A 22,810-nucleotide genomic window follows, 5' to 3' on the forward strand; every position below is an offset into this window, starting at 1 on the left:
CTGCCTTCTCTCCATACCCCCTGATCCCTTTAGCCACAAGGGCCACACCTAGACATCGCACAATAATAGATCATAGATGGTAGAACAGAGAACAGTACAGTAAGGGTCTGTCACTCTCCTGCCCACAATGTGTGACAAACTTAATGCCAAGTTAATCTCCTCCGCCGGCATATCATCCATGTCCCTCCTTCCCAGCATTTCCATGTACCTATCCACAAGCCCCTTAAATGCCTCTACTATATCTGTGTTAAAAAACTTGGCCAGCATGTCTCCTTTAAGGGCCTGTCCCACTTGGCCATCATTTGTACGTATCAATATCCTGGGGAGCCGTGCGCGACCGCACGTCACTGCCTACGTCACCACGCACCATGCGCGCATCACGTGCGTGTCACGTAAATGATGTTGCGTAAATTACACGCAAATGACTGCCAAGTGGGACAGGCAGCGTGGTCCAGGCACCCACTACACTGTGTAACAAATTCACCCTGGACATCTCCTTTAAACTTTCCCCCTCTGACCTTAAAACTACGCCCTCTACCCTTGGCATTTCCACCTTGGGGAAAAGGTTTTGACTGTCTACCCCAACTATGCCAATATTTTTAATAGTTGTGGGCAGAAAATGGAAAGTATGGAACAGGGAGAACGTACGAACTCTGTACTGAGAGCACCCATAGTCAGTATTGAACCCAGGTCTCTGGCGCTGTGAGGCAGCAACTCTACCGCTGCGCCACCGTGCCGCCCTCACGCCTTGCTGGTTTGTTGGAAGAGACGGAAGGTGGGAGTGTAATATTGTGACTTAGTTTCCTGTCAGTCTATCAGTCTGAAGAAGGGTTTCGGTCCGAAACGTTGCCTATTTCCTTCGCTCCATAGATGCTGCTGCACCCGCTGAGTTTCTCCAGCTTTTCTGTGTAACCTTAGTTTCCTGTCCTGTTTGAAGAGACTGCAATTGGATGATATTCTCCCGGCTTTCGGGGGTGAAGAGGTGAAATGCACGAGCTTCCTTCCGTGTGTTTGACCGTGCAGATGCGGAGAATCTGCGTTCTTTGTCAGACTGCCTAAGGCAAGAGCTTGAGGTCTGAGGATAAGGGATTAGTGATTCAGGACTGAGCTGACGAATAGCTCCATAACTTATTGTCAAACTTTGGTATTCACTTAGGTACCTTCGATTTTCCAGCATCTGCAGTTCCATCTTAAACATTTGGTATTCACTTCTTCCCTGAGGGGCAGTCATTCTGAGCATATGAAGCTGAGGTCAACAGATAGTTCAGTGTAGTTTATTGTCACGTGTACCAAGGTACAGTGAAACAGTTTGGGACTTTAGATCTTTGGACTCAGGTGAGGCTCAGGTGGGGACGTGGGAAATGGCCACATCACCACATGTAATCCACCTGCCATTGGTCCCCAAAGTCCACAACTCCATCCCTCAATCTCCCTGATTCTCTCCCCTTCCACCCTCCGTCACAATGCTTCTTGAAGCCATCTCCCTGAACAAATAGTGCTCGCCCACTCTAACATCCCCTCATCTTTAATCAGGTCTTTCCTTATTTGATAACACTCCTGTGAAGTTAAATATATTCTGTACATTACCACCAATAAACCAGCATCCTCGGGACTTAGGTGGTGTTGGACCAGCAGATTTCCAGACTGTTGTTAATACCTTAACACACTTTTAATTTGCTTTTTATGGAACACTACATGGCAGTAATTAGATTTTCCAGCGAACCCTGGTGAGTTTCACAGGAACCGGGGCTCGGGTGAGTTGAAAGAGAACGCAGGAAACGGGGCCCTGGTGAATTTAGAGTGAGCGCGGGGAACAGATCCAGTAAGCCTGGTGCCAAACCATCAGCACTTCCAAACCATCAGGTAGCTGCTCACTGGAGTTTAGTGTAAACGCAAGCGGCCGATATTATAACAACCCAAGGTTGATGTCCATGGGAGGAAATCAGCAAGGATTCGTCAAGGACAGGATGCAGAGAAGCCAGTGAGAAGCTTTATAATTGGGGGCGGCACAGCGGTAGAGTTGCTGCCTTGCAGCGCCAGAGACCCAGGTTCGATCCTGACTCAGGGTGCTGTCTGTACGGAGTTTGTGCGTTCTCCCCGTGACCGCATGGGCTTTCTCCGGGTGCTATGTTTTCCTCCCACAATTGGCTTTGGTAAGTTGTAAAATTGTCACTGGTGTGCGTAGGTTAGTGCACGGGGTGGTTGCAGGTCGGCACGGTCTTGGTGGGCCGAAGGGCCTGTTTCCACTCTGTACCTTGAATGTCTGAAGGCTAAATTGCTTCTACAAACTGAGATCTGAATCAGCTTTTATTCCACACAGTGTCTGCTGTATTTCCACATCTGAGGGGGTTGATCTGAGGAGCCCCACAGTGACCTCCATGTCCCATCAGCTGGTGGATGCAGCTGGAGCCTCAACATGGTGGGACGTTAGCCCAGAGCCTGATAAAGATGCTGGTCCTTGCTCAGATGTGTGGGGTGGTGGGGTTGGGGTAGGTGGGTGTATATAGATTGTTGCGGTCCAACCTTTCTATCAGATGGGAAAACCCAACTCCAGATGAGGGCATCACTAAGTTTGGTTGATAAAAAGTTGGGACCTTTCCACCTCTACACAGCCCTTCATGCATTGGATATCCGAAACATCCATTGCCATTGCGCCTAACCCCACCATTCTTCCTGGCAAGACTTAAGAAGTTCAGCTTGTCCCCAAAAACTCTCACCAACTTCTACAGATGCGCCGTCGAAAGCATTTTATTGGGATGCTTCACAGCTTGGTTTGAGACCAATGGAACCATCCTACCACAAGTAGAGAGCAGTCCTGAGCTGCTACTACCTCATGGGACTTCCTCGGACTATCTTTGATTGGACTTTATCTTGCACTATACATTATTTGCGTTATTCCCTTTACCACGTGTCTGTACACAGTGGGTGGCTTGACTGTAATCATGTATCGTCTTTCCGCTGACTTAACAAGCAACAAAAGCTCGTCATTCTACATCGGTGCACGTGACAATAAACTAAACTCAACTCGACTAATTCCAATTTAGGTCGCCGTTATTTGTCCCGGATTCTGGCCCCCACTGGTGTTCCGGAGATGAATCCACAGCCATGGAGAGATGGCAACCTTAACAAGGTGGCTTCCTAACAAAACACTTTATGCTGTTCAATCTCATTTAGGTGAGCTCCTGTGAGCTGGGAACAGAGCCGTGAGCCAAACGTTCCCCGCGCATGTTAGCCTCCTCCATATTTAATTTCCGCAGGCACAGCCACATTCCCCCATTCGCTGCGAAGCAATCAGAAGGTTGTAAATATTGAAGAGTGACATTTTAAAATATTTATCGCCCCGAGATTAATAGCAAACACAAATTTTAATATTTAATGAGGCAGATGTTTAAGGCTGGATTGAGCGAGGAGGGATAATTTGCTGGGTGTGTGGGTAGAGGGGGTGGTTTGGACGCGCACGGCAACATCTGGGAATTATCTCCAGATGTTAATAAATATTGAGTCGGGAGACGTGAATGCACTACTCGTGATTGGCTGTCATTGGTGGGCTGAAGAGGTCAAGGACAGACAGTGCCGTCACCAGGGAAACGGAGATCGGAAGCTCGTGAATCATTGTGAGTGGATGGGGGGACACCAGCAACTGATCGCTGCAATGGCCGTGTCTTCCCCACCTTCACCCCTGGATCCTGGGATCTGGGAGGAGTCTGTAGCTGGCTGCAGTACCACTCCTCGCACTGACCACCCACCAGATGGCTCTGATGTTCTTTGTAAACCCATCACTTCTAAACAGCACAGGGGCACAGCAGGTAGATCCGCTGCCTCACACACAGCACCAGAGACCCAGATTCGATCCTGACCCCAGGTGCCGACTGTGCGGAGTTTGCATGGGTGTCCTCCAAATGCTCTGGTTTCCCCCCATTTGTAAGATAATAGGCCTCTGTAAATCGCTCCGAGTGTCGGGAGTGGATACCAAAGTGGGAAATGCAGAGCAATATGAAAGGGTGATCAGTGGTCATTGTGAACTCGCTGGGCTGAAGGGTCTGTTTCAAACCAATCCATCAATCAATTCCACCCCAGGGATTGTACCCCAGGGGTTCCACCCCAATTCCACCCCAGGGGTTGACCTCTGGACTAAAATGGCAACCATTCGGGTCCATGGGTCTTGCAGCCCTCTTTCTAGAAATTCATTGTCGGTATCTGACAATATTTGTGGACGTTTTCAAGAGAGAGTTAGATTTAGCTCTTAGGGCTAAGGAAATCAAGGGATTTGGGGAAAAAGCAGGAACGGGGTACTGATTTTGGATTTCAGCCATGATCATATTGAATGGCGGCACTGGGTCGAAGGGCCGAATGACCTACTCCTGCACCTACTTTCTATGTTTCTGACAAGAGTAAAGGCTTTCTATGAATGTAGGCCAAATACAGAGTGCTGGAATAACTCATCTGGTCAGACAGCATCTGTGGAGAGAATGGATAGACAATATATCCGGTTGTGACCATTCTTCAGACCCTCCACAGATGCTGCCTGACCCATTGAATAACTCCAGCACTTTGTGTTTTGCTCAAGATGTCAGCATCTGCAGTTTATTGTGTCTCGTATGAACGTGGTGATTGGGCCCGTGTCCGACACGCTGGTTCGCTGCCAAGATTCACCCATCAGTATTTAATGTGGAATGACTCTATTAAAATGTGATTATTTGGTCGTTGCTAAGTAGCTCTTTGTGGGATCGTGCTGTGCATTGGGTGTTCCCTGCATTGAGCACAACTGTGCACCCTGTGCAAGATGCAGGTGTCAATACTGGGGCATCAACAAGGTAGTCAAGATAAAGGGAACATAGGTTGGGGTTGGGATTGCTCTATGAGCTGGCATTGACTCGATGGGCTGAATGTCCTTTTTTAGTTTAGTTTAGAGATGCAGCTTCTGCTTTGTAAGGATATGAGGGAACCCAACACAGCAGAAATGTCCTTCAACCACAGTGCCAGAAGACCAGCACATTTCACCCTGCATCCCACCAATGGGTTCAATTGACCCCAGAGGCAGATGACACCAGCCAGTCGCTACCCTGCAGTGCATTTATTGCAAGAGCCAGAGGAAAAATATTTTGCACAATATCTCTCATAATTAATTTAAAAATTACCCAAGGAGTGTATGCAAATATCCCTCAAGCCCCTGAAGTTTAGTTTAGAGAAACAGCATGGAAACAGGCCCTTCGGCCCACCGAGTCCACACCAACCAGCGATCCCCACACTCTAACACTATCCTACACACTAGGGACAATTTCCAAATATTACCGAAGCCAATTAACTTACAAACCTGTATGTTTTTGGTGTGTGGGAGGAAATTGGAGCACCCGGGGAAAACACATGCCGGTCACGGGGAGAACGCACAAACTCCATACGGACGGACAGCACCCGTGGTCAGGATCAAACACGGGTCTCTGGTGCTGTAAAGCAGCAACTCTATTGCTGCATCACAATTAATGGTTCTTTACACTCATCTCAGGCTGGGGTGGGTCTGGAGTTGTACGCCAGCCAAACACAACAGATATTTCTCTCTGAAGGACGTTACTGTACTAGTTGGGGTTTGAAAGATACCCCATGAGCCACCAATACGAATGCTACTTTAAATGTAAGACCTCACATTGAAATCCTCCCGTTGGAATGTTGGGTTGGGTTTGGATGTCTTGTCCAATTGGTTTCACCCCAGTGCTGCTGCATCCCTGGGTTTTGGACTCCATCCCTGGGATTCTAGTCGACTGTTTTCCTGGACCTTGTGTCCTGTGGTCATCCCACCAGGTGGCATGGAAATCTTGAAGGATGCTGACTACTTTAACCTATCCGCCTCTTATTCCCTTCATGTCTCTCAGGATACTGTCAATCACTTACACACTAGAGGTAACAGAGTTAACCCATAAACACACTCATCTTTTGTCAGGCGTGTCAGGGGCTATGCAGGGAGAAGGCAGGAAAATGGGGATAGGAGGGAGAGGTGGATTCGCCATGATTGAATGTCAGAGTGGACTTGATGGGCCGAATGGCCTAATTCTGCTCCTATCTTATGAACTCGTGAACTTTGGGATGTGGGAGGAAACCGGAGCACGCAACGCAATCTCACGCGGACACGGGGAGAACATGCAAACTCCACTCTCACCGGAGAGTTTAAAGCACCATGACTGGACAGGATCCCAATGCTGAATGAGAAGCATTTTCTGCAGCCCAGTCTGAACAATAAATTGGACTGAGCGTTGGACTTGAGTGGGGATATTTGAGACAAATTGCCTCAATTGATTTTTCCATTGAGAAGAGTTTGCTCATCAGTGAACTATGCAGGGCTCCTAACACTGCCCTCGTGTGGCCATGTGTAGGCTGGCCACTGTATGGACAAACACTTCGCTGAAAGGCAACCTCAGCCTCTGACTTGGGCCTGTCCTCCACAATGGGTTGCCAAGGTTTAGGTTAGGGAGGCACAGTGGTGCCGCGGTAGAGTTGCTGCCTTACAGCGCCAGAGTCCTGGGTTCGATCCTGACTACGGGTGCTGTCTGGATGGAGTGTGTACGTTCTCCCCGTGACCACGTGCATTTTTTCCAGGTGCTCCGGTTTTCTCCCACACTGCAAAGACGTACAGGTTTGTAGGTGAGTTGGCTTGGTTAAAATTGTAAATTGACCCTAGTGTGTAGGATAATTTTAGTATACGGGGTGATCACTGGTTGTCACGGACTTGCTGGGCCGAATGGCCTGCCTCTGCAGCCTTTCAGCCCAACTTGCCCACACCAACCAACATGTCCCACCTGCACCAGTCCCACCTGGGTAAACACAAAATGCTGCGTGCTGCCTGTCCCGCTGAGTTACTCCAGCATTTCGTGTCTACCTTCGATTTTACCAGCATCTGCAGTTCTTTCTTACACATTTTGCCAAGAGATGCTGCCTGTCCCGTTGAGTTACTCCAGCATTTTGTGTCTACCTTCGATTTTACCAGCATCTGCAGTACTTTCTTAACAACTGGTCCCACCTGCCTGCATTTGGCCCATATCCCTCTAAACCTGCCCTATCCATGTACCTGTCAAAATGCTTCTTAAACGTTGCAAAGTGATCATAGGAACAGGAAGTACCGCCTCAAAAAGTCAACTAATCTCATCAAAATCCCACAACACCATGGCCACCCTCTCATCTCGCTGCTCCATCGGGAAGAAGGTTCAGGAGCCTGAGATCTTTGAGCTCCAACTATCAGGCTTTTCAACCACACTGCACAACCCTAACCACAACCCATCCTCAGCAACGATCTACCACGGACTCTGGTTGCATTGTGTACTCCGGCTTACACTGTTACAATCTGGTTACATAGTATTATAGATAAACTTATTGCAACGTTGATTATTGCAACATTATTTGTTACGTTGTTGCGGTAATGTGCCTGCTGAACTGCAACAAGTAAGAATGCTGTTGTTCCCTTCCTGATGCCTATATTAAATATCATTTAAATATGCATCATGCTTCAATTCCTGATGCATATTTTAACACAATTAAATGTGACGCATTGACGCGCGGTGTTTTTTCAAGTGTCGCAACATTTTCTTAGTAGCCGCTGGATTTTGAAATGGTCAAAATCTTTTGGCGACACTGATGTGATGCCGGCAGTCGCCGAACAAATCGCCAAGTGGGACAGGCCATTTAAGAACTCATGACTTGAGTCGAGGATTGAGTAACAAAGGGTCTATTCAAAGATAGACAACTCAGCGGGACAAGAGCATCTCTGGAGAGGAGGAATGGGTGAAGTTACGGGGCGAGACCCTTCGGGTCTCGACCCGAAACTTCACCCATTCCTTCTCTCCAGAGATGTTGCCTGTCCCGCTGAGTTACTCCAGCAGTTTGTGTCTATCTTCAAGATGCAAGATTCAAGAGAGTTTATTGTCATGTGTCCCTGATAGGACAATGAAATTCTTGTCTTTGCTTCAGCACAACAGAACATAGTAGGCATTGACTACAGAACAGATCAGTGTGTCCATATACCATTATATCAATATATACACACATGAATAAATAAACTGATCAAGTGCTAATAACAGATAATGGGCTATTAATGTTCAGAGTTTTGTCCAAGCCAAGTTTAATAGCCTCATGGCTGTGGGGAAGTAGCTATTCCTGAACCTGGTTGTTGCAGTCTTCAGGCTCCTGTACCTTCTACATGAAGGTTTAAACCAGCATCTGCAGTTCTTTCCTACGCAACGGGTCGGTTCATCTTTGTACTGTATCTGCGAGCGTAGGTTGGGTGTCATTCTGATATGGGGAGAGTGAGGGCAGGGTCGCTGGGCTCAGTACGTCATGTGTGAAATATCTGGAGGTGTGTTCACGTTTCGGCTCCAGGCAATGCACACCTGCTCGACCCAAACGCAGTACCTCAATGTATCATTTTTGAAATGTTCACAGTGAGAACTCAAGCACACGAATGGAAGATCAGTCCGGTTTATTTTAAGACTCTGTGTAGTGAGAACGGACGTTGAAGGAGTCGACAAGGCTGGGTAATTCAAAATAAGTTCTCAAAAATGCTGAAAAGATTTAGCGGGTCAGGCAGCAGCTGAGGAGAGCGAAACAGTTCACATTTCAGGTCCAGCACCCATAAGACATAGGAGCAGAATTAGGCCATTCGGCCCGTCGAGTCTGCTCTGCCATTCAGTCTATTTTTCCCTCTCAACCCCATTCTCCTGCCTTCTCCCCATGACCTTTGACACCATTACTAATCAAGACCCTATCAATCTCCGCTTTAAAAATACCCAATGACTTGGTCTCCACCACTGTCTGTGGCAATGAATTCCACAGATTCACCATCCGCTGACTAAAGAGATTCCTCCTTCACCGTAGAGTCATGGTCATAAAGTGTGGAAACAGGCCCTTCGGCCCAACTTGCCCACACCAACCAACCAACATGTCCCATCTACATTAGTCCAATTTGCATAGTACCTGCCTCAACTACCACTTCCGGCAGCTCGTCCCATAAAAGGTTACTGTTCAGATTCCTATTAAATGATTCCCCCCCTCACCTTAAACCCATGTCCCTAGTTCACGACTCCCCTACTCTGGGCAAGAGGCTCTGAGCATCTACCCGATCTATTCCTCCACCAGAACTCTTTTTTCTGCCTCATCTGTTGAATATTTGCAGCATTTTCCCTTTATTTCAGATTTCCAACATCTGTAGTTTCATTAATTTCATGATTGAGTAATTCCAGTCACCAGCCGACTGTATTGCCACACATGACTGAGATTAAATGGAAGCAGCTGATTTAACCATCACCCCACTCCTCGTATTCTCGTAAAAGTACCCTGCTTATATTACAAGTTTCTGTTCCTTGCCCTCTCTAAATAGAGACTTTTCTGAGTAAATTGAAGTTGTTAGTTCTGTAATCGACCGCTTTGAGAACAGATATACTCTCCGCCCTCTGCCTGATATAATGTAGTCAACATTGACTGTTATTGTGAAGGTATTTATAGGCTGTCCCACTGAGAACCAAGTATAAGGCGTTAATGTCGAAACTGGTTTACACAAAATGGCACAAAGTGCTGGAGTAACTCAGCGGGTCAGGCAGCATCTCTGGAGAGCTTGACCCCCTGAGTTACTCCAGCACTTTGTGGCTGGATTAGTTTAGTTTTAGTTTAGAGGTACAGCATAGAAACAGGACCTTCGATCCATTGAGTCCCCGCCGACCAGCAATCCCTGCACAGTAACACCTGTCCCCACACACTAGGGACAGGTTACAATTTGACCCAAGCCAATTAACCTACAGACCCGTACGTCTTTGGAGTGTGGGAGAAAACCGGAGCACCTGGAGAAAACCCACGCAGGTCACAGAGAGAACATACAAACTCCGTGCAGACAGCAGCAGTAGTCAGGATCGAACCCGGGTCTCTGGTGCTGTAAGGCAGCAACTCTCCCGCTGAGCCACCGTGACGCCCTTTTATGGAATCTTGATCATTTACTCACAGTACAGCATCAGAGACTTGACTAAGTCAGTGTGGACAAGCATGATAGTAGTGATGAGCAGTGGAAACGTACAACCATAAACTTCTTAAGGGATTGGACAGGCTAAATGCAGGTAAAATGTTCCTGATGTTGGGGGAGTCCAGAACCAGGGGTCACAGTTTAAGAATAAGGGGTAGGCCATTTAGGACTAAGGTGAGGAAAACATTTTTAACCAAGAGTTGTGAATCTGTGGAATTCTCTGCCACAGAAGGCAGTGGAGGCAATTTACTAGATTCACTAACTCAAGAGAGAGTTAGATTTAGCTCTTAGGGCTAACAGAATCAAGGTATATGGGGAGAAAGCAGGAACGGGGTACTAGACATAGACATCGAAAATAGGTGCAGGAGGAGGCCATTCAGCCCTTTGAGCCAGCACCGCCATTCATTGTGATCCTGGCTGATCGTCCGCTATGAATAACCCGTGCCTGCCTTCTCCCCATATCCTTTGACTCCACTGGCCCCTACAGCTCTATCAAACTCTCTCTTAAATCCATCCAGTGACTTGGCCTCCACTGCCCTCTGTGGCAGGGAATTCCATAAATTCACAACTCTCTGGGTGAAAAGGTTTTTTTCTCACCTCAGTCTTAAATGACCTCCCCTTTATTCTAAGATCTGATTTTGGATGATCAGCCATGATTATATTGAATGGCGGTGCTGGCCCAAAGGGGCGAATGACCCACTCCTGCACCTATTTTCTATGCTTCTTTGAGATCCCATTTCCCCACACCATTTAAAAATATTTTGATTGGCATTTCAACAGTGTTTTCATTGTAGCCGTGGGGGAGTAATACTGAGCGGCATTGACTGCAACTGACTCTCACCCCTTCTTCTTCCTCATTTTCCCACCACCTTACCCCCTCCCATCCCCTCCCATCCCCTCCCCTCCTATCTCTGTGACTTTTCCAGCCCACTGCATGAACCAGCAACATTCCCACCTGTTTCGGATGAGTGGAGATCTGCATGTTAATTACCTTGCCACTTTCAAACATGTTTCCTACTAATTACGGGTGCTTATAGTCCTCTTAGCAGCTGGTGCTATTGTGTCATGATGCACTATCTACACGGCACTGTTATGTTCCAGTGTTTGCCTTTCAAAAGCCTAATTAACAGTTAGTTATTTTTCTCCCCCCCCCCCCCTCCAATATGTTTGTGCTGTGATTGCGGAGATTACACACCCTGTGTGTAAGAGTCTCCTCCACAGCTACTAATCTCTAGAGCAACAACATCATTGACTGGAGAGGGCTTGTGCATGGAGTAGTGGAAACAAGATCCCCAGAGTCATTCAGGAGGGAGTTGGATGGTCAGATGTGAGCAGCGCTGAAACCCTCAAGGATTTAAGGTAATTATCAAAAACAAAACAGAGGATGAGAATGTTTCTTACACAGCAAGTTGTTGTGATGGGAACGCAACGCCTAGAGGTACAATGGAAGCAAACTCAACAGGATCTTTCTAAAGGTAGAAAGAAGGAACCGCAGATGCCGGTATACAAAAAAAGACACAAAGTGCTGGAGTAACTCTGTAGGTCAGGCAACATCTCAGAAGGACATAGATAGGTGACGTTTTGGGTCCCGATCCCTTCTTCATACTGATGAGGAGAACATGGATTGGTAATGTTTCGGGTCCTGATCCTTCTTCAGGCTGATTACATTTTAAAAGCTCTGGGATAGGGGAGAATCATGAAGTAAGAAATGGGCCCTTCAGCCCACTATGTCCGTGCTGACAGGCCCTTCAGCCCACTATGTCCGTGCTAACCTTTATGTCCATTCACACTAATCTAATTTGCACCTTCTCCCTATGATCCCATAGGCTTCCCCTGGGTAGTCTGCTCATGTCAAGTAGTCATGGATTTACTGTAAGGGGTAAGAGATTCAGAGGGGATATGAGGAGGACCTTCTTCACCCAGAGAGTGGCAAACACTTGGAGTGCGCTGTGTGAAAGTGGTTGAAGCTGAGTTCTAGAGTCATATACACAGCAACAGGCCCTTCAGCCCAACTTGCCCCATACTGACCAAGACACCCCTTCTACATTTGTCCCACCTTCCCGCGTTTGGGTTGCTGACAGCGTTCAAGAAATGTCTAAACAAGGAATCGCAGATGCTGGTGTACAAAAAAAAAGACACAAAAGTGCTGGAGTAATTCAGTTGGTCAGGCAGCATCTCTGGAGAGAAGGCATGGGTGACGTTTCGGGTCGAGACCCTGCTTCAGCGATTCCTTCCTAAGCGTCTCTGAGAAACATGGTTAGGGTCTGGATCCTTCTTCAGGCTGATCACATTTTAAAAGGTATTAGATATAGACTTTGCAGGGTTCTGGGCCGAGTTGTGAAGTATGAAATGGCCCTTCGGTCCACTATGTCCATGCTAACATTCTTTTGGCTTGAATCGCCAAGGCACGGGGGGGGGGCTAAGGACCACCTGCTGGGTGATGGGGTGAACACAGCATGGTGTCTGTCCACTGGTCGGTATGGACAAGTTGGGCTGAATGGCCGGTTTCCATGCTGTACGATTCTATGATTACTGATGATTTCATTCAAAGAATGCAGAGCCACCAGTCATCACGTCTTGTATGAATTTGGGTGATGGAAGGGAACAGGGAGTTCTTCGTGGAAAGTGAACGAGATGTTAAAAGCAATTATCGAGTTGGCGGGTGGTGTCAGATTGTGGTACCGACAGCTCCAGTCTGGGGACGGGATGGGTGACGTTCACAAGCAACATGAAGAAAGTGTTGACAGTTGAGGCCAAGCAGATGGAGGGCCTGAGAGCACAATCTGTCCCTGCTCCAGCTGCCAATACCTTGCCCTTTGGTCAACGTTAACAACGGGGTCTATATCGATCGAATCCTCGCTCAGTTTACCTCCCAGATTCTTGGATCATGTGGAGGATGCCTCTGGGGGAGCAACCAGACTCGGTCTGAAGGCTGCGGTTTAGAGTTTCAGCTCAAGGAACACTTTAATAAGTTCATCCACGGAGTCTGAGTGTCACTAACGAGCCCGGGCTTTACTGCACAAATCTCCAATTTGCCCCCGAACGTAATGGCATGCGGGGCTGTTTGAGAGGCGGTTACATGGGTAGATGAAGTCACATCTCAGCCAGGCAGGGTAAGTAAGGATGGCAGATTTCCCTCCCTGAGGAACATTCATGAACCAGATGGGCTTTTCATAACAATCCAGTCATTTCATAGTCATCATCACACACCAGGTTTCATAAAGTCATATATATAATCCTAAGGGTGGTGCAGTGGTAGAGTTGCTGCCATACAGCACCGGAGACCACTAGAGGTTTCATCCTGACTATGGGTGCTGTCTGTACGGAATTTGTACGTTCTCTCCGTGACCTGCGTGGGTTTTCTCCAGGTGCTCCGGTCTCCTCCCACACTCCAAAGACGTACAGGCTTGTAGGTTAATTGGCTTTGGTAAAATTGTAAATTGTCCCTAGTGGGTAGGATAGTGCTAGTATACGGGGTGGTCGCTGGTTGGCGCGGACTCAGTGGGCAGGTGGGCCCGCTGTATCTCTCAACTAAACTAAACATATAGAGATGCAATGCAGAAAGTCTGTACCAATCTTCAATCATCCACTTACACTAATTCCACATTCATTATACTTTTTTTTTTAAATCCTCCCCACATTCTCATCAACTATTCCAAGATTCTACCGCTCACCCGCACGCTAGGGGCCGTTTCAGCGGCCAATTACCAACCAGAAAACTCAACACAGACAGCACTCGAGGTCAGGATTGAACCTGGATCCCTGGTTCTGTGATGCAGCATCTTACTAACTGCACACCTGGTTTATTTAGTTACTTGAATTTAAAACGTCAAGGAACTCTGGTGGATTTGAGCTCCTGTCTTCATAGTTCTTAGCTCCCAATGGGAGCCCAACCCTCTACCTTCTGTGAGATGACAGGTCAGTACTGAGGGTGTGCCACCAAGCCACAGCTGAAACAAGAATCCAAGTCAACTCCCAATCCCATGACCTGGACAGAAAGAGGTGAGCTGAAATGTAGCTAAATGTCGGAAGTCCTGGCAACTTCAAAAAGACAATACAGACGTTAAACGGTGTATTTCTACAGAATGTTCAGAAACAAGAGGGTGATTATGTGCATACATTTCAGGAGGCGATGAGGATTTAGTGAGAGCATGATTAGTAAAGCATAAGGATGTCCTGGGATTGATAAATATTGACCGAGGGCACATGGAGTGCTATGGCAGGGAGATAATATTCAACATTTATCAAACATAAACCAATGTTTAGGCTACAACCCCAGGTACTGCACCCACCACCACCACCCTGTCCCCAACTAGCCCACTACCACCACCCTGTCCCCAACTAGTCCACCGCCACCCTGTCCCCAACTAATCCACCACCACCACCCTGTCCCCAACTAGTCCACCACCACCACCCTGTCCCCAACTAGTCCACTACCACCACCCTGTCCCCAACTAGTCCACCGCCACCCTGTCCCCAACTAGTCCACCACCACCACCCTGTCCCCAACTAGTCCACCACCACCACCCTGTCCCCAACTAGTCCACCGCCACCCTGCCCCCGACTAGTCCACCACCACCACCCTGTCCCCAACTAGTCCACCACCACCACCCTGTCCCCAACTAGTCCACCGCCACCCTGTCCCCAACTAGTCCACCACCACCACCACCCTGCTGCGGACAGGAAAGCACTACAACGGGTGGTGAAAACCGCGCAGCACATCATCAGTGCCCCGCTCCCTGCCATGGATGCCCTCCACCGAAAACGGTGTCTGAGACGGGCTGGGAAGATCATCAAAGACCCCTCACACCCCAACCATGGACTGTTTGCCCTCCTCCCATCAGGGAGGCGGTACAGGAGCCTCAGGTCACGTACCAGCAGGATGAGGAAAAGCTTCTATAACAACACAATCACACTGCTGAACTCGGAGTCCCGACGATAGATTTCTCTGGTCCCTCCGTCCCCCTTTGTTTAATCATTCTGTATTTCCTGATTATTCTGTATCTTCTCTCTTTCTATTTTTCTCTCGTTTTTTTTCTCTTTATGTACAACTACTACGGGCTGACGCAAAACTGCATTTCGTTGTACTGATACTTGTATTTGTGCGATGACATTAAAATTGAATTGAATTGAATTGACTTCTGGTCACCGTACACTGGACATGAATGACACTTCACTGTGTTATTTCAGTCTGAAGAAGGGTTTCGGCCCGAAACGTTGCCTATTTCCTTCGCTCCTTAGATGCTGCCTCACCCCGCTGAGTTTCTCCAGCATTTTTGACTACCTTCACTGTTCACAATGCGAGGTTTGGGAAGCACGGCAGCCAATTTGCATCCTGCAAAGTTAACCAAAAAACAATAAAATAAACATCCAGATAATCTGGTCAAAAATGAACTTGGTTTCGGATCATCAGTCAGCTCAAGACTTCTATTTTAAATGCACAAAGCACAATGTGCCATGTTGCTCAATATTCCAGCAACTGCAACAGCTCCTTGTCGTTTACAGTTCCAGTCTTGATCTTTTTCTCTTTCTCCTGTTTTTTTTTTCCCAGTTTGTACGTGTTCCCTCTGGTTTACATCTCCCCCAGACACACTTGCTGATTCACTGACTCTCGCAGTCAGTGCCAGGTTGCCATTCCTGCCCTTTATCCTCTCACAACCATTCATCTCTCCATCCCTTCTCCATTTAGTTTAGCTTAGAGACAGCGTGGAAACAGTTCACTGTGTTTGCGCCGACCAGTACACTAGTTCTACCCGACACACTAGGGACTATTTACAGTAGCCAATTTACCAACAAACCTGCACGTCTTTTCGGAGGTGGAAGGAAACCAGAGCACCTGGAGGAAACCCACGCTGTCACAGGGAGAACGTAGAACCTCCATACAGGCAGCAGTCACAGTCAGGACCGAACCCAGGTCTCTGGCGCTGCAAGGCAGCAATTCTACCGCTGCGCCACTGTGCTGCACAACGTTTCTCAACCTGAAACTTATGTGGCCTCTAACTTTGTCTGGCGCTGTTGAAGGGCTATTGACCTGAAATGTTAACTCTCTTTCTGTCTCTCTACAGGCCTGACCTGCCGAGCATTTTCACCACGTTCTCTATTACTTCAGGCCTGATGGTCGCGTGTGGTTATTCATTCATTCACTGTCCAAGCCCAGCATTTATGGTGCTAGAATCCACGAGCCTCCTGGGGCCAGTGAATCACATTCCATGTTTTTGGAACCACGCACACATCTCCAGAGATGAGCAGCTCGGTGGAAAATGCCCCAACCGCATGTTCATAAACTTGTACGTTATGGGAGAAAAATTAGGCCATTCGGCCCATCGAGTCCACTCTGCCATTCAATCATGGTTGATCTATCTTTCCCTCTCAACCCCATTCTCCTGCCTTTTCCCCATAACCCCTGACATGGCTGCACGATAGAATCTTGGGGGCAGTTGATAGGAATGTCAGGGGAATATAATGGGATGAGTAAGATGTAAATGTTCAGACCAAATCTGATGGGCTGAATAGCTTGAGTCCATGCTGTAGGCTCAATGGGTCTAAGGAGTTATGATACAGATCTAGTTCATTTCACGGGAATAGTAACGTCATTATAGGGTGGAAGCAAGGCAAATATTGAACCAGTTGGGATATCCCACTTCCTCTTGTGCTCTCCCTCTCTCCCCTCCACAATTCCATGATTCCCGTGGGAGGGAGAGGGCCATCAGCTCATCTTTCCCCGGCCAGCTCTTTACATGAGCGAGCTGTGTTGCTCCTCTCTGCGCTGGCACTTGTCGATGGAGTGAGAGCTTTTCACTCCCACTTAATGCTGCTGATGGGAAAGAAACAATCCCGGAGTGTTTGAACCCATCAAAGTGGGTTCGCCGTTGTAACAATGCTGGTGTCATTAGGAAACCATTCGAAGCACTGAGGGTTGTCAACAGGGCTTGGTGTAAGGTCCTCTCCACCAGCACTGCAAGCATCAATCTGTTCGAGTCGGCTTGTTTGGCTGCACGCTACTCTACGGAGGGACACGGGATAAATATCTCCAGCCCCTTCCCATCCAACTGGCAGGCAGACATGGAGCTGGGGGCTATGACTCCTTCTCCAAACTCAATAATGTCAAGAGAACTGCAGATGCTGGAAATCTGAAATAAAAACAGAAAATGCCAGAAATACTGGTGAGACCACACCTGGAGTATTGCGTACAGTTTTGGTCTCCTAATCTGAGGGAAGACATTCTTGCCATACAGAGAAGGTTCACCAGACTGATTCCTGGGATGTCAGGACTTTCATCTGAAGAAAGACTGGATAGACTCGGCTTGTACTCGCTAGAATTTAGAAGATTGAGGGGGGATCTTATAGAAAATTGCAAAATTCTTAAGGGGTTGGACAGGCTAGATGCAGGAAGATTGTTCTCGATGTTGGGGAAGTCCAGAACAAGGGGTCACAGCTTAAGGATAATGGGGAAATCTTTTAGGACCGAGATGAGGAAAACTTTTTTCACACAGAGAATGGTGAATCTCTGGAATTCTCTCCCGCAGAAGGTGGTTGAGGCCAGTTCATTGGCTATATTTAAGAGGGAGTTAGATGTGGCCCTTGTGGCTAAAGGGATCAGGGGGTATGGTGAGAAGGCAGGTACAGGATACTGAGTTGGATGATCAGCCATTATCATATTGAATGGCGGTGCAGGCTCGAAGGGCCGAATGGCCTACTCCTGCACCTATTTTCGATGTTTCTATGTTTCTATTCATTTGTCCTAAGTACCGTCTAAATCTCTTGTTCCACTTTTCCCTGACTCTCGGTCTAAAGAAGGGTCTCGACCCGAAATGTCACCTATTCCCTTTTCTCCAGAGATGCTGCCTGACCCGCTGAGTTACTCCAGCATTTTGTGACTGTCTACTGTATCCCTTCCTTGGCTGGGAGGGTGGTGAGCTCTTTGAATGCCACAGACGGCTGGGGAGGCCAAGTCCTTGGGTATTTTTAATGCAGAGATTGACAAGTGCTAGATGAGTACGTGTATCAGCGGCTACGGGGGGAGAATACAGGAGAATGGGGTTGAGAGGAAAAAATAGATCGGCCATGATTGAATGGTCGGGTGGGTTCCATGGGTCGAATAGCCTAATCTGGCTCCTATGACTTAAGAACTTATGAATGTTGTTTGAGCTACACTGAGTGCTTCCTGTTTTTATTGGGTACAGTTCTGCTTAGTGATTGTGTTGGATAACCTCCCATCTCCAAAAGCCCCTCCCTACTGAACACTCTTATCGTGTCGGAAGGAACTGCAGTTGCTGGTTTAAACCGGAGATATACACAAAAATCTGGAGGAACTCAGCAGGTCAGACAGCATCTCTGGAGAAAAGGAATAGGTGACATGTCGGCTTGAGACCCTTCTTCCTACACATTTCGTCTGCTCCACTGCAAAATCTCCTCAATGTATGCCCCACTTTGAAGAAGTTCTCCTCTTCTCTCCGATGAGGAAAGGTCTCGACCCGAAATGTCACCTGTTCGTTTTCTCCTGTGATGCCGCCTGTCCCGCTGAGTTACTCCAGCTTTTTGTGTCTGTCTTCACTCTGATCTTATATCCAGCTCCAACGTTATTATAGCTAAAGAAACAAACACTTCCAAAAAATGTTATACACACACACACACTCACACACACACTCACACACACACACACTCACACTCACACACACACACACACACTCACACACACTCACCACACACACACTCTCACACACACACTCACACACACACACACACACACACACTCACGCACACACACACACACACACACTCACACACACTCTTATACACACACACACACACACACACACTCACACTCACTCACACGCACTCTTATACACACACACACACACACACTCTCTCTCACACACACACACACACACTCGCACGCGCATTCACACACACACACACACACACACACACACACACACTCTTACACACACACACACTCACACACTCTCACACTCACTAAATAAATGTCCTGAGGTGCTTACGGCAATGGCCAGGGTAATTAATCTTTAATTCCCATGGACTTGCAAACAGCTCTCTCTCCCTCTCCCTCTCCCTCTCCAGCTAATGTAATCCATGCCCTGGCAAAGACGGGTCTTGTGTTCAAATGGCCCTTTGATGCTGCAATGATCTGATTGTTCCAACACTAATTAGCTTAATTTCTCCCACACAAGAATAACGTTGCATATCTGGGTTGCTTGGTGCCAGAGCCCATGGTGATGAGACTTGGGGGGGGGGGGGGGGGGGGGGCCGGAGAACATGGTGAGAGAGGAGCCTCACTTCCTTGCAATTGGACCCATTCATTCTGTCTGCATTGATTACTGCCAAGAAAGACTATTCCAAGGCCTTGGAGACCATCCAATCTCCTCTGTCAAACACTAGACTTAATTGTTTGTTGGAATGCTTTCTTTTTGAACTGTTAACCCAAAAACATGAAAGCAGTCTTATAAGTTTCAAATTATGCACCCTTTGTTTCTTAATTATATTCATTCTGTAAAAAAGGAATTGTTTCATCCCACCATTTGATCTCCCTGTCGCGAGAGAAAGTGAATCTTTAAAGTAGACAGGAGTAAAGTGACTGATTTATAGGAGGCATTTAGTCCCAAGCATAAGAAATCAGGAGTGGGACAAAGCCTTTGTTCCCTCAGTGCTGTTGCCTTCAAAGGTTTCTTTTCTGTTTTGTTTTATTTTTGTTTTTCTTTTCTCCGGGACAGCTGAGTTTCCCCAGCTAAAACCTATGCTGCAACAATGCTCCCTTCGGATCATCTCACGCCCATCATTTGAAAGTTCTTTGGGTCAATGCAATAAAAGGCAGTCTGGCATTCTTACAGTCTCACAATGTCCCAGGGCGTTTACAGGCAATGAGCTTTGCTGAACAGTGCTCACTGTGGAAATATAGGAGTCATTGCTGACAATGTGTGTGTGTGTGTGTGTGTGTGTGCACTGATGCCACTGATGCTAAGTGAAAAATAAATATTGGCCCTGGCCCTGAGGAGAACACCACTGTTCCACCTCAAACACCACCTTTCACAGGATCTTTCACTGTCACCTCCAATAGACCTGTTATTTCACCACCCAGTCAAAAGGCAACAGCTTTGACAGTGTAGCACTCTGATCGTGGGCAGCACAGTGGCACGACGGTAGAGTTGCTGCCTCACTGCGCCAGGGACCTGGGTTCGATCCTCACTACAGGTGCTGTCTGTGCAGAGTTTGCACGTTCTCCCTGTGACCGCATGGACTTTCTCCCTGTGCTCCGGTTTCCTCCCACATTCCAAAGTCGTGCAGGTTTTTAGGATAATTGGTTTCTGTAAATTGCCTCTAGTGTGTAGGGTGCGAATGTGGGATAACAGAACTTGCGTAGGGGTGATTGATGGTTGGTGTGGACTCGGTGGGCCAAAGGGCTTGTTTCTGTGCTGTATCTCTAAATAGTAATACAAAAATTCTGCTGGACTGCTGATCTAGATATTAGCGCTCAGATCTCTGACGTGAGTCTTGAAACCATGACCTTTGATGCTTAGGAAGTTGCCTGACCTAGCTAACACTTATAGACAGAGCAAGTTTAGCTTCTGAGTTCCTCCAGAGCCCTGGCAACACTCTGGTCCACCTCCACTCCACCTTCCTCATGGTAACATCCTCAGAGTCTGCCACCAGGAATTAGCCCCGATTCCCCAACTGCCTTCCAGTCGCTGAGTTGAGAAATACCGTTGCAAGATCAGTAACCTGCTGAGTTTTTCTCTGATCCACCACACTCAGAGAGTTTTAAACGTGAGGTTCTTGCAAACTAAGTGCACAAAGGCACCTGCAGCGCACTGCTGGCACACAGCTCAGTTACTGGCAGAGATATTATCAGCTTGGTGGCTGTCGCACAACATGTGTTATCTGAAGATCTTGGTCTATTCTCAGGTCCGTATGTGACGTGCCCCTCTTTATAGCGTGAGGTTCTGAAAATGGCAGAGGCGACAAGCCCACAATTACAGAGGCCGGTGCATTCCTCCGAAGCTGCCGGGTGTTTAGAGTTGAAATCCATTTGGGAATCTTCTGAACTTTGGGAGATGCTGCTTCTGTTTCAAGCTTGCAACCAACTGTATGTGTGTGTGTGTGTGTGTGAGTTGGAGCCCTTCTTGCCTCCCTCCCCTCCCCTCCCCTCCCCTCCCCCCCGGGCCCCACTCCACACTGAGGCAATGTTCTGAAAGGGCCAAATAAAATAAAATATACCAGGCTTTGACTGAACACAAAAACCTTGGACTGAATCCTGATCTTAGCGGGGAGGCACAGTAGCATACCTGGCAATACTCCTACCACACAGCGCAAGAGACCATGGTTCAATCCCGACCTCGGGCGCTGTCTAAGTAGAGTTCACATGTTCTCCTTGTCACTGTGTCGGTTTCCACTGGGCGTTCCCGTTTGGTCCCCACATCCCAAACAGCTATGGGTTGGTCGATTGGTTGCCTAATGTGGTAGGTGAGTGTTAGAACTTGGGGGGAAGTTGATGGTAATGTGCAGGGAATAAAGTGGACAAGGTTTTGGGTCATTGGGTGCTTGATGGTTTGTGCAGAGTTTGTGGGCCAGGTGGCCTGTTTCTATGCAGTACGGTTCTATGACATACAATGGGACAACAAGCTGGGTGGTTACAGTTCAGAATTGAGTAGCACAGTGATGCAGCTGGTAGAGCTGCTGCCACACAGAACCAGAGACTCCGGTTCAATCCTAACCTCGGGTGCTGATTGTACAGAGTTTGCACGTTCCCCTTGTGACCAGATTAGATTAGATTAGATTAGATTAGATTCGTTTATTGTCATTCAGACCATTCGGTCTGAACGAAATTCTGTTTCCCTGCAGTCATACATATAATTTTAAAAAAAATGACAAAACACATAGTCAACACAAATTTAACATCCACCACAGTGAGTTCACCAAACACCTCCTCACTGTGGTGGAAGGCAAAAACTTAAAGTCTCTGGCTCTTCCCTCTTTGTTCTCCCTCTGCGCCGAGGCGACGGTTCGAACTCCGCGGGTGGTCGCTGCCTCGCCACAGCTCAGAGGCCGAGTCAGGTCTCCGCTGCCGCCGGCGCCGCCAAAGCCTCGGTGCTGAGCCAGGTCTCCGCTGCTGCTGCCGCTGCCGCCGCCTGCACCACAGCTCCAGCCGGGTCAGGTCTCCGCCGCCGCTGCTGCCGCTGCCGCCACAGCTCCAGCCCGGTCAGGTCTCCGCCGCCGCCGCCGCCACAGCCTCAGGGCCGAGCCAGGTCTCCGCTGCCGCCGCCGCCGCCACAGCTCTGCTGCCGCCAGCCCCGCCACTAGGCCTCGGCGCAGACGGAGACGGGGGACACGACCGAAGAAAAAGTCGCATCCCCCGAAGGAAGAGGCCAAAGCATGTTTCTCCCACCCCACCCACACACATACACAACTTAATAAAACAAAATTAACTAAAACATGACAAGGAACAAAAACAAAAGAAAAAAACAGACGGACTGCAGGTGGGCCGCAGCTGTTAAGCCAGCGCCGCCATCTTGAAGGCCACCATGTGGGTTTCCTCCGGGTGCTCCGGTTTCCTCCCACATCCCAAAGACGTGCGGGGTTGCAGGTTAAATGACCACTGTAAATGGTGTGTATGATAACACAGAACTAGTGTGAAAAGCTGATCGATGGTCAGCATAGAATTAGTGGGCCAAAGGGCCTGTTTCAATGCTGTATCTCGAAACTAAACTAAATTAAACTAGATGGTGGAAGAACCCTGTCCACTGCAAATATCACATTGTGGGAACTAATTCCCTTCCAACTTTATCCTTCTTTGCACCCAAACTG

This window comes from Leucoraja erinacea, chromosome 33 (assembly GCF_028641065.1).
Source record: "Leucoraja erinacea ecotype New England chromosome 33, Leri_hhj_1, whole genome shotgun sequence".
Classification (NCBI taxonomy): domain Eukaryota; kingdom Metazoa; phylum Chordata; class Chondrichthyes; order Rajiformes; family Rajidae; genus Leucoraja; species Leucoraja erinaceus.